This window comes from Protopterus annectens, chromosome 8.part0 (assembly GCF_019279795.1).
Source record: "Protopterus annectens isolate FY-2018-M chromosome 8.part0, PAN1.0, whole genome shotgun sequence".
Classification (NCBI taxonomy): domain Eukaryota; kingdom Metazoa; phylum Chordata; order Ceratodontiformes; family Protopteridae; genus Protopterus; species Protopterus annectens.
In genome coordinates this window covers 1,857,521,487-1,857,534,227 of record NC_056741.1, presented here as the reverse complement: position 1 = coordinate 1,857,534,227, position 12,741 = coordinate 1,857,521,487, and the positions used below count along the sequence as shown (strand labels likewise).

Below are 12,741 nucleotides of genomic sequence, written 5' to 3'. Positions count from 1 at the left end.
GCATGGAACAGATTACCAAATTACATTAAAGCAAGTACGACGATATTGAAGTGTATTAACCCACCAGTTAGTTCATGCAGGAATGGACGTAGCCACTGTGATTGACAATCCAGACGGCGGCGATTAAGAACGGTAATTTGCCATGATTGACATGGAATGCACACTGTAATTACGTGTCATGTAATTAGAATTTGCTACAATAACAAGTTTTAAATTAGCATGTATTTTCTGACAGGTATGAAGTCAGACACTCAAAAGTGTGTCATTATTTTGTGACTTCAATTCTCAATTATTTGCCAGAAAGTCATAGATTTTATGAAGAAAAGACAAATAATATGTGGCAAAAATCTGGATATTCTGCGAAAATCTGGTCAGTTGAGAGGTTTGGAATCTATTTTTATTTCTCTGAACTCTTAACAGCTTTCATACTGATGACAGGGGAAAGGGAAGAGCAACCTCACAAAGTAAATATTTGGTTATTAGTCTCATAAACTAAGGGAACAGTTAATCACCTCCCAATGGATGCATTTGTACAGACATGTCTACCTACCACCATCCAAGAAGTGATTACTGTATCTGACAGCTTGCAAAGTACTTTATGAAGCAGTACATATGCGTAGAAAATAATGCACATATATTCCATTAGCAGGAACGGCTGAAAGCTACCTTCTGGGTATTTTTATGTGTAGTTTTCGTTGTGGGGTTAGTACATGCAACAGAATTTTTAGTCAGTAAATGTACCGTAGTCAGGCAGCTGAGTTAGAAAAGCTGACCCGCTGCGCTGGTTAATAAATAATTTATTTATTTATTTATTTACATTTGTTGACCGGGAGTGTCTGACTGGACATAGGTCCATTTTCAGCGGAGGCCCAGGGAGAAAAGCTCCACAGTTAAAATAAACAGACAGTAGTTACATTGGATTACATAGCGATTAACAATTTAACATAGCAATTACTTACAACATATTTACAGATGAAGAACATACTACATCAGTAGACAACTAGAATCTTTATCTGTGAAGTACATAACAGACATTAACAAATGTTACAATAAGAAGTTCCTGCTGTATAATAAGTACTAGGCTTATGAGCATCTGAGCTTGCTATAATCAAGGTAGTTAGTGGAGTGGAAAGAAAGGTAGTGGTTGGATGGGGTGGGTGATATTAGAGTGGGAGTTGCAAGGGCATAGCCAGCATGTTTTTAGGTGTGCTTTTAGTAAAGTTTTGAAGTGGGTGCATGATGGTATGGAGGTAATTGTGGGTGGGAGGGAGTTCCATAATTTGGCTATGGTGCAAGAGAATAGTGCTTCACCAGCAGAGTTATTGGCTTTAGTGATCTGCAAGTGATTTTTGTTGCTGGATCTTAGTGGTCTGGTGGTGCGATAGGGTTGGAGTAGATTCTGGAGGGATGGGACATTTAGTGGATGGCTTACTAGTTTGTGAGCGAGTGAGAGTTGATACCACTGAAGGAGGTGAGGGAGTTCAAGCCAGCCCAGTTCAGCAAGTGAGAGACAGTGGTGACTATGTTAGGATGCCCCTGTGGTGAATTTGGTGATTTTGTTGTAGCAAGTCTCTAGCTTGTTTAGATCGTATTGCCTTAGGTTGGTATATATTGGAGAGGCATAAAGTAGGGTGGAGATAAGGTGGGAATTTGCTATTGAAATCTTTGCTGCTTTGGTGAGAAGTTGCTTATTTCTGTATAACACTCCTAGTTTTTTGTGGACTTTGTTTATGGTCATGGATATGTGAATGTCAAATTTTAGTTTATTGTCTATTTCCACTCCTAGCAATTTGGTGTGTTCAGTTGGGTATATAGTGGTGTTGTCTTTTGCTGTGATGTTAAAGTGAGAGTTGTTTTGAGTATGTTTGGTGGGTTGGAAGGTGAGTAGTTTAGTTTTGTTTGGTTTGAGTATTAATTGGGCATCGGATAACCAAGTTTCAACAGAGGAAAAGGCTTCCTGTGTGACTTTTTGCAGTTTGGGTAGGGACTGGGCTGAGCAGATGATGGTTGAGTCATCTGCGTATTGTATGAGTGTGCCATGTTTAGTGGCAGAGGTTAGATTATTGATGTAAACAGAGAAGAGTAGGGGTCCAAGGATGGATCCTTGGGGAACCCCTATGGAGACAGGTAGTTGGGAAGATATGTCATTCTGCCATACAACGAATTGTTGGCGGTCAGACAGGTAACTCTGAAACCAGTTGGTGACTGATTGAGAGAAGGATAGGTTATTGAGGACAGAGATAAGTTGTTTGTGTGGGATCATGTCAAATGCTTTAGATAGGTCTAGGAAAGTAGCAGAGGAGAGATAGCCATTGTTTTTATGCTGAAGGATAGTGTTAGTAAAGGAGAGTAAGGCAGTGGTGGTGCTATGGTTTGGTCGGAAACCATGCTGAGTATTGGAAAGGAGGTTGTTAGTAAGGAGGTAGTCTGAGACTGAGTGTATGCATCTCTCTAGTATTTTGGAGAGTGGAGAGAGAATAGCTATGGGGCGGTAATTGTTTAGTTCTGTGGTGGGTCCGCCTTTGTGGAGGGGAATTATATGTGATACTGTCCACAGTGTGGGAATGTAACTTTCTGACAGAGATCAGTTAATCAAGATGGATACTGGGTAGATCAGAGCATCAGCTGCGATTTGTCAGTATTCACTTGGGAGGTTGTCTGCTGCTAATTTAGTGGGTGTATGTTTAGTTAAGAGTTTTTTATGTTGGAGGTAGGTACAGGAGAAAAAGAGAAGGCAGTGGGGAGATTACTAGTTGAAGGTGTGGGTTGGAGGGGAGGGGGTTGTGTTGCTTAGCTAGTGATAGTATGGTTTGTGTGAAGTGTGTGTTGAATAAGGTAGCAATATTTTCTGAGGAGTGAGGGATGTTAGGAGGAGGGGTACTAACTTTACCTGGGAGGACCAGAATTGTTTGGGGCTGTGTTGTGAGGAGTCTAGGGCAGACTGGTAGTATTGGAATTTGTCCTGTTTAATTAGCTTTTTGACTCTATTGCGTAGTTCTAGGAATTTCTGTCTAGTTGAGGGGGTTTTGGTTTTGCGCCAGTGCTCCCAGGCTTTATCCCTGTTTTTCATTTCTGACTTAGTGGTTTTCTGTAGCCATGGGGAGGGTTGTGCTTTGGTTCTGGAAAGTCTTATGGGGGCATGGTAATTAAGGATGCTCAGGAAGGTAGTATTAAAAAATTCAACTGTGTCATCAAGAGTGAGGTACTTTAGAGAATTGAGTATAGAGTAAATTAAATATTTCCGCTAGACACTAAGCAGAGTAAGTATACATTCCCTGTTCAGCATGACTCATTTATTTCTAATTATGTTATGTAGGGTTGTCTGTGGCATGCTACTCTAAAGGGAATAAAAACTTAAAGTTGCAGTGCAACATTTTGTCTTTTCTCCACACTACAGACAAAAGGAAGGCTTTGGACATTTGTGCCGATTAACTTCAGTAAATAAAGTAATGATTTGATTTCACATCTGCAGTCCTGGCCGTTTTTCTTTCTAATCTCATTTTTAAGTCAAATTGTTCTCGGGTGATTATGTGTATTTTACCTTTGGACATTCCTACCTAGGGAAACTGACTTGGCAGCTTGTCACAGGCGGAGTTTGGGCATGGCTTGCTATTGTGTGATAGATATTGTGTAAATTAAAATGCTTTCCCCCAATATACTGTGTGTACAGTGAAAGGAAATGTGCAAGGCCAAACAGCAGTTTTCAAAATAATATGACTTGCTTTGCAAGAACAGTTATGTTCAGCTTAGATATTAATAACATATAGCTGTGGGCAATACTGTAAATGCATCCTATTATAGAAAAAAAGGAAGTTGACTTTCTTGGCTTTCAGATGCAGAGTTAAATAAATAAAATGCAGACAGGTCAAGTGACACAAATATGACATGGAGACTTTTATGAAGTCTTCAGATACAGAGAGGACCAAAAAAAGGGCATGAAATAACCATGGACTTTTTCATAACACAGACAGAAACCAAAAAAACAAGTCACAAGGACATTAAAAATAACATTGGTTGAAAAGAGTATATAAATTGGACAGTGTGTTTCATTTTAGGGGTGACGTTTTACACTAAGTGTGCCTTAGTCTATTCATCTGTCTAGCTGTGTTATAATAGAATTGAAATAGCTCTGACAAAATTAACTGTTTGGCAAAAATTTGTTCTGAAACAAATAAAGTATAACAGATACAGTAGTACGGAGTTTGTCTGGTCCACTTTTGGACATTTTCTTCAGTGACATTTCTTCAGAGGCAAAATAAAGCCCTCTGTTTGACATTTCTTCAAAAAAAAAAATTTTCACTGCACATCGGGTGGGTTAATACACTTCAATATCGCTGCAAAAGTCGCGGTGGTACCGCGGTAGCGTTGTTGCCTCACAGCAAGAGGTTCTCCTGTTCGATTCTCAGCTGGAGTGCCTTCTGTGTGGAGTCCGCATGTCCTCCCCGTGGTCGAGTGGCCTCAGAAAGACATGTGTAAATGGGCGTGTCTTCGCTGAGGGTTGGGCGTCGGGCTGGCAACTCGGCACCATAAAAATCTACTGCCAATCATTAGCGGACCGGAGTTCCACTGTGGCGACCCCTAACCGGGAAAAGCCGAAAAGACAAACAACAACATCGCTGCAAGTACTAGTTTAGATTATTTGTTAAGAACAGTCTTCTGGACACTTATTATGGCAAGCTAGAAGGGCATTAATGCCCGTGCTTGAAATATTTGTATGTATGTACTTCAAAAAAATGCATATTAATTTCCATTCTGTTATTCTGTTGTCGATGTCTCACGTTATTAGTACTAATATTTTAAAAGAGTCCCTGATTATTTCTGGATTTGTCCCGATTCGTTGACAACTACGTCCCAGCACAAACATTACTCTGTCATTGTCAGTCTTAGTGGGGAAATCTCTGTAATATAAACAGGACTGCATCAAGAGCAATCTGCTGTTTAGAAATTTAAAAAAAAAATCCAAATCCAGCTGTAATGAATATTAATACATAGATGGAACTTACAATATAAATATTCATTTAACAGTATACATATTAAAGCAGCTTAAAGGGGACAAGAAAACATGTTGTGACCTAAGAAACATTTGTAGACTCTGTTTCTTACAAGACTAACTGTCACGACCATTTTACGCAAAGGTGTTGCATCTTTTTTTTGAGTTCGGTTTGTTTTCCTCCCGTTGTTTTTGGTTGAAGAATGAATCTGGAGAGTGCGCATTTAAAATTAGGAAGAAATCTGCAGGCACACGTCTGTGTTAAATGAACAGACGGCACAGACCTAAAATTCTAGCTGTTATCTTACTGGGCTGCATTATGTTTACCTTTTTATAGCAGCAGGTGTTGTTTAATGCAGTTCATTTAGTCATTAAACCGTACTTTGAGACGTCTTTGACAACGCTTTCTGTGACCGAGTTAATAAGGAATCCAGTTTCTTGACGAGAAACGTAACACGCACACCGGGAACTGGGCGTTATAATGTGGGAGCAAAGCGAACCAAGTCTGCGCATTTTTTTTCTGTGTGCATTTGTCCGTCCATGTATGGGCATGGCTGTCTGCGGGTGCAGTCTCGAACTTTCCCACGAGGGTTATCGTAGAATGGAATGCATGCAGGAATAAAAATTCGGAGTAGCGTGATAATCAGAGAATGAATGAAAAATATTCAGTGTTTTAAGATATCCTGCCAGCTGCATTTTTAGCTTGCAGTTTTAGAAGGAAGGTGACGCCAAAATTGCATCTTTGATACGTAGGTTATGCAACAGCTGTTGCGTGTTGTGTATGATGAATGAATGGGAGGTAGTTCCGAAGTATGCACCAACACATTGCATACTAAAGAATTAAGGTTTAATTATGGTAATAGAAGCTATAGGTTTAGGAATTAAGACTGACGTGCAACGAGCTAACTAAGGTATAAGCAGCAGAATGTACCGTCACTAATGAAGACGGGTTGGGATTTTGACTAACATTTTTCTGATAAAGTTCACAGCTACCGACAAATAACTAAGGGCCGAAATCATTAAATAGTGACGGCCATATTGCGGCATACCTCCCTGGGTGCGTATTAGCAAGTCCCACCCACCACCTCCCACCCCGTGACGCTTTCGAAAAACGAATATTCATGTTGCTGTCTTCACCGGCCTCATGAATATTCATGAACGTTCAGCACATTAGCTCGTGGGGACCATATCTCTCAACCTACTTGAACAAAAAATCTTGACAAAGCCCTCAAAAGAGGGACAGATTTTAAATACCTCACCAAGTTTGACGACTGCAAACTGGGCGCCAAAAGGTCTTGCAGAGACACATAACTGGTGCCAGCGCCATGGTTTAAAGCTAAATGCCGAAAAATGTATAGTCATACTCTTTGGCAAAAACAATGTGCCCACAAATTACCACATAGGCGGAAACCAATTAAGCACAGAGAAAGTTATTAGGGACCTGGGGACCCAAGTTGATAGCAATCTCTCCTTTGAAAACCACATTGCTAAAGTGGTTAGAAAGACCTTCTACATAGCCCACCTCATCACGAAGGGTTTCACATCTAGATCAAGAGAGGTAATCGTAACCCCTTTATTCATCCCTCATCAGGCCCATCATAGAATACAATGCCACTTTTGGGATGTACCTTACCCGACACCTGCAGCAATTAGAGAGACCCCAAAAGTACCTCACCAAGAGGATCAAGGGTCTCAAACAGATGCCATATGCTGCTCGGTAAAAAAAACTCCAACTCTACTCAGTTGCATACCGCCTACTTCGAGGCGATCTATGCCTGACATACAAAGCTATGTCAAATCCAGAATTAATGGACATGCTCCACCTCAGTAAATCTAAATCCCTTAGAGCCACACGCTCGAGGGACTTGAACCTCAGCACAGAAATAAATAGAACTTGCTGGAGGGACAGGTTCATAACCCAGAGGCTCCCTTCGCTCTGGAATAGAATTCCAGTTCATGTGAGGCAGAGCACCTCACTGAATCTCTTCAAGAAGAATCTCGATAGGTGGATGGGGGATCGTAGGTTTGTCCCAGGGATTACTCCCGTGTCACTATTAGACAGAGGCACAGTAAACTAAACCTTAAAAAGGGCACAGTATACTCAAATCAAGGGGTGGCGTAAGCCATACAGAATCGGGCTAGGCTTATAATTGCCCCAGGGCAGATAGCCTAGTATGAACCTATGAACCTATAAATACTGCTCTTCTAAACTTAGAAAGTTGCTAGAATAAAATGTCTTGTGTTACCATGCATTTTCTGAAGAATATGAAGTCTCAAACTCAAATGCCTGTTATTATTTACAGAATTAAGTAATTACTGATTTTCCACAAAAATCCAGAAAAATCACAAATTTTATGAAAAACGGACCAAAAATTTGAGGCAAAAATCTGGACATTCTGCATTTTCACAGAATGTCCAGATTTTTGCCTCATATTTTTGGTCTGTTTTTCATAAAATTGTGGTTTTCTGGCAAATTAGTGGCAAATCATTAAAGACTGAAGTTAGAAAATAATGATAGACGTTTGAGTTTCAGACTTCATTCCCTTCAGAAAATGCACGCTAATGCAAAACCTGTTATTCTGTCAACTCTTTAAGTATGTAAATGCAATATTTAAAAATTGTCCCTATTTTTGGGTCTTTGTCCCACTTTTGTTTATGGCTTTGTCTAGATTTCTTGCTCCAAGAGGTTGAGAGGTATGGCTCAGGAGACACTACAATTACCTACTGCTAAAGAAACAGCAGTATAACTCCCAAGTAATATTTTTTAACGTTTTGCCTGGGAGTTGCCCCCCACCCCCCCTGCAAATTAAATATACCAACTCCGAGAATACACTACATTGAGCAAAAGGCTAAATTTCCCGTTCAGCGCTGTACCACGATCTCCATTCAAAACTTTCGAAGTTTCAAAACAACCAATGTATGCATGATGTCACTGTCAAATCTGGATGGCAGTCAATCATGCATCTTGACAGCCATTTGGCATGTCAATCACACAAAGTATGCCCACTTCTGCGCAGACTGACAGGGGAGGTACTGTTCTACCAAACTTCATAGCCTTCAGAAAAATGTATGCTAACACAAATCCTATTATTGTAGCAACTTTATAAGATTATAAGAGCAGTATTTAAAATATACCCCTATTTTTGGGCTTTTGTTCCGCCCTTATTTTGGAGTTTGTCCAGATTTCTTGTGCTAAGAGGGTGAGAGATATGTGGTATGTGCAGAGCATCCTAGATGTAATTGTCCAAGTCAATTCTTCAGTTAGGTGTAGCTACTGCTTTCTGTGGTACCTGATGTTAGATGTTAGAATGAGGGAACATAGCCTGTGTGGAGCCCTCCATCCCCATGGGCATGGCACTGAGGGAAAGAAGGCAGACACAGTTGTGTGACCTACAGAAGCAGAAACTTGAATGGTAAGAAATAAAAGTTAATGCATTTTGAGCAAAGCAGCTAGGGAAAATGTTTGATTTATTTATCATTTGATTAACGGGAAAAATCTGACTGGGTAGCTGCCCATTTTCAGTGGAGTCCCAGGGAAAAAGCTATTTTGTCTTTGAGTATGGTTGTTTAGCATCACTGATAGGGCGAGGAGAGACAAGGCTATTTTTAATAAGGAAAACAGATTTAAAAAGTATGTTCAGTACAGTGCAGCTAATTCAAGGGGACATAAAACCGGTAGTAAATCCTTTGCAGTAATGGGAAAAAAATAATGAATGCTGTAGTTTTTCTTGGAACTGATTTATTAATCAGATTTTAAATGTTACCCTAATACAATTAGTATGAGTGCTTTCGCTTCCTCATATCTGTGTAGTAACAATGTATTTAAAAAGTTTGACTTTGCAGGTAGTCATTGTTGTTAGTACAAGGGGTGGATTAGTGCATTTGCTTGGATGGGTGGTGACACCCACACCCTGAATGCCACTTGATATATGCAGTAGTGTCCCGCTCAGGGTTATCTAACCTATCAGGAGGAGGAGGATTTGACCTTCCTAACATGCTTAGTGGAAAGGGTGGACCAATCTGTGTACTTTGCAGTGATGTCATGACTTTGTAAGGTCTGACCAATAGGTTTGAGCTCTTTATTGTCCATTTGCTTGACCAAGGTGACACCAACAGATGAGTAACAGGTTGCATGTAAGACAAAGTTTCTCAGCTGCTAAGCCATTAACACTGGCTTTACCATTGCTGTGCATTGTGTTGATGTTTGGGTTGCTTATTGAAGTTGCCAAATCATTTCTAGCTGTATGGACTTTGATTCTCTCACTTTGCCATGAAACAAACAGGGCATCTCCATATGTAACGAGGAGTGTTTATTCCTCCTCTTCATATTCTACTTTAAATTGGTATAGATGCAATCGCTTTGACCGTCTTTCTTTTTAGGGTGACTTAGGCTTTGGATTTTTTAATACTACCTCTACTGGATTATAGTCAGTGATAAGTAGCAACTCTGTGCTAAATGGATATATATGAAAGGATCTTAGGCTTAAGCTCTATCTAGTGTTTCATTCCTTTTCTGGGAATACCTTTTCTGTGCATATGAGAGCAACCAACTATCACAGGCTGATGACTTTTGCCTACCATACTGTAACTGACCAAGGATTGCCCCAGGTTTAGTGAATTTATGTGTGTTTATATTACCCTTCTGTAGTGTTTGTCAAAATATGACATCCCCCGGGATTCATGAAGCTTGCGCCAGGTGCAGGCGTAGCGTTACCATTCCAACACCAAATATGGCCGGCGAGCGATCCAGGTACGAGTTGTTTCCATGTGCCTACCTGCGCACTCTATGCCTGCACAGCTCCCGGCCCCTGTATGCTAATTACCCAATTTGCAGCAGTGTAGCATGCAAATGAAGGTATTTAGTGATCCAGGAAGTGGTGCAGGCATAGTGTAAGCATGCAGAAATGTAAACCGTAAAAACACAGTTTACATTCTTGCAAACATAAAATCGGAGCCATGACAGCCGGCCAAACACATGTATTATATTGTTAATATATGCCAATGGCTAAATATATAGCCATTGGCATTAAAAAAATGTACAAAATATAAAATGAACATTTAATTTCATTTTTCGTACTATCGCGAAATTTAAGCGCAGGGCAGCGGAGTGCAAACCGGATCGCAAGGAAAACTGAAAAATATAGAATGAAACTGCAATGTAACACATATCATGATTTCCCCATAATAGTCAATGGCAGGCATGTTACACCACACCATGGCGCAAGGGTTGCTAAGGGGCTGTGACAGCATTTTGCACGGTAGCTAGGCATTAGTAGGCAATGCCATGCAAATGAGAGGAGTAATAGTGAATCACAGATTCCCCACTGGTGTAAGGATGCACCGCACAGCCAAGCGTTATAAGACCGAGGTGTGCCCTTGAGATAGAAATGACATCAAGAGAGGGGTGTGTCACCTTTGCTGTAAGCAGATTGGAGCGCTGCTATTCTGGTTTTCCCGTAGCTAAGTAAAGCTGCAGGAAAGGGGTATGTTGAACTGGCTTAAGCTTTGCTTTGCTGAGAGCACACAAGGTAACCGAGTAAGCATGTGAACGGAGATTAAAACGCGCTTAAATTCAGTAAACGGGCTTGCTCAGCGCGCTCCGGAGCTGAAACAGGAAGGATATAGGAAAAAAATATGGAAATGCTGCAGAAGGGAAATTAGAGTATAAAAGACTAATTAACACCTAGGAACCTACAGTGGGCCATTGACAACAGCTAACAAGGCTGCAAGCAGCTACCTGAAGAACAGGAAAGGGGAGGGGCTGTACTGCAAAGAAAACAGTAAAGTGTCACAGTAGAACAAAGCAGATTTGCATTATATCAGTTACAAGACACATTTTGCAACACATGGCTGGGTAGAGAAAGTACAAAACAAGAAAGATAGCAAGTGGAGGCATGCCTGATAATGGGAGGGGATCATGGTATAAAAGTGAATTAATGGGCAACAGATTAAGCAAGGCAGACAAGCATAACTCCACACTAAAGGCCCCACACTTGTAGTACTCACTGTAAAACCCATAATTAAGATACCCTGCAGCTGGAATTGCTCATACACACCCAATGACATCAGCAGCATCCATAGCACAATAGTATAAAGTGTGAAAGCACCTCACACACACTTGTGTATTCCCATACATTCTGCACCATTGGTGTATACAGACAGGGAACTTTTAATATGTACATGTTAGGGGCTGCCATAGATTTGATCCACCAGCATGTGTTGGAGACTGAAGGTGGTGTGGAGGATGATGCTCATAACCACCCCAGGCACCAGAGGAGGAGTAGGGTGTTCAGACCCAGGGTAACCTACCAGGGGCTACATGATCTGGAGATAGTAGAGCATTACAGGGTGGACAGGGACACCCTACAGCAAATTGTGGAGCTGTGGCGGCCACGCCTCAGAGCCAGAACAAACAGAGGGGAACCCATCCCAGTGGATACGAAGGTATGTGTAAGCCTGAGAATACTAGCTACAGGTACCTTTCAAAGACCAACTGGGGATATCATGGGGATCTCACAGGCATCAACATCCAGGGTACTTCACCATTTTCTAGATGCCATGTTACCACATGTCAATGAGCACATATACTTCCCCTGAACGCAGGAGTAGTTGGCCAGCAATATGCGTCTCTTCCACCGTGTGGCAGAATACCCGGAGTTACTGGGTGCAACAGACTGCATGCACATACACATCAAGTCATCACCCAGTGAGCAGGGTAGGCGCTACATAAACCACAAGGGATACCACTCCATCAACTGCCAAGTCATGTGCAATGCCCAGGGCATTATCATGGATGTGTGTGCTGGCAGCCCTGGAAGCTATCACGACTCCCACATCTGGCATGCCTTACAGCTGTATCAGGTATTTGCCAGGGGGGACATCCCATATGGCCACTTGGTGGGGGATGCTGGCTATGCACTGGAACCATGGATGATGACTCCCATCAGAAATGCACACACACCCATGCAAAAACACCATAATGAGGCACACGCACAAAACAGAATCATCATAGAGCATGTGTTTGGGATGCTTAAATCACAGTTCCGTTGCTTGGATATATCTGGTGGAGCCTTGCAGTACTCTCCAGGCACGTGTGCCCACATCTTCATAGTATGTGCCATGCTACACAATATGATCCTGTGGAAACAGCTGCAGCAGGGACAGACTGGTGAAGGCCCTCACAGCCCACCACCATTGCCAAGGGCCCCACAGGCACAGAGGTACTCAGACCATGAACACCCTGGGCCCAGCCCCAGGAGGCAGATGGAGGCATGCCCAGTATGCCCATGCCTTGGCAAGGAGGGAATGTATAGCACACACACTGACAGTGTAGGCACCTAGGGACTGACACCTTTCTCCACCTGCACACACAGTAGAAATGGATGGCACACACACAAGACTACCTGTAAATTGTAATGTATAGACAGTCTACTGTGTGCATCCAACATAGGCAGCCCTCAGCTACTGCACACACAACTGCTATTGGCACAAGTTAAGTCAACACCTGAACAGTAAATTAAGCTATCAGCATGTGCTGATACTGTATGTATAGATTCATAGGTTCACAGGTAGGTACTTGGCTAACTGCCTGAGGGCATTCATAAACCTAGCCAAAATGTGTCAGCTTTTGCCACCCCATTGATTAATTAACTGTCCCTCTGTGGAGCAGAGCCAATGGCGGGATCCCTGGCGTGTAGCTACTGTTCCTCATCCACTCTTCAAGGTTTCTCTTGAAGAGTGTTAGTGAGGGG

At 41.8% G+C, this 12,741-nt stretch overlaps 1 protein-coding gene across 1 annotated transcript in view; it reads right to left on the bottom strand.

Moving 5' to 3' along the window:
• PSMG3 (proteasome assembly chaperone 3) overlaps positions 1–5,666 on the bottom strand; it is a 69,423-nt gene extending 63,757 nt beyond the window's left edge. The window contains exon 1 of the mRNA XM_044081348.1: positions 5,318–5,666. The gene's annotated coding sequence lies outside the window, so the exon portion shown is untranslated. The remainder of the gene's footprint in view (positions 1–5,317) is intronic.
• Positions 5,667–12,741: the final 7,075 nt, after the last annotated feature.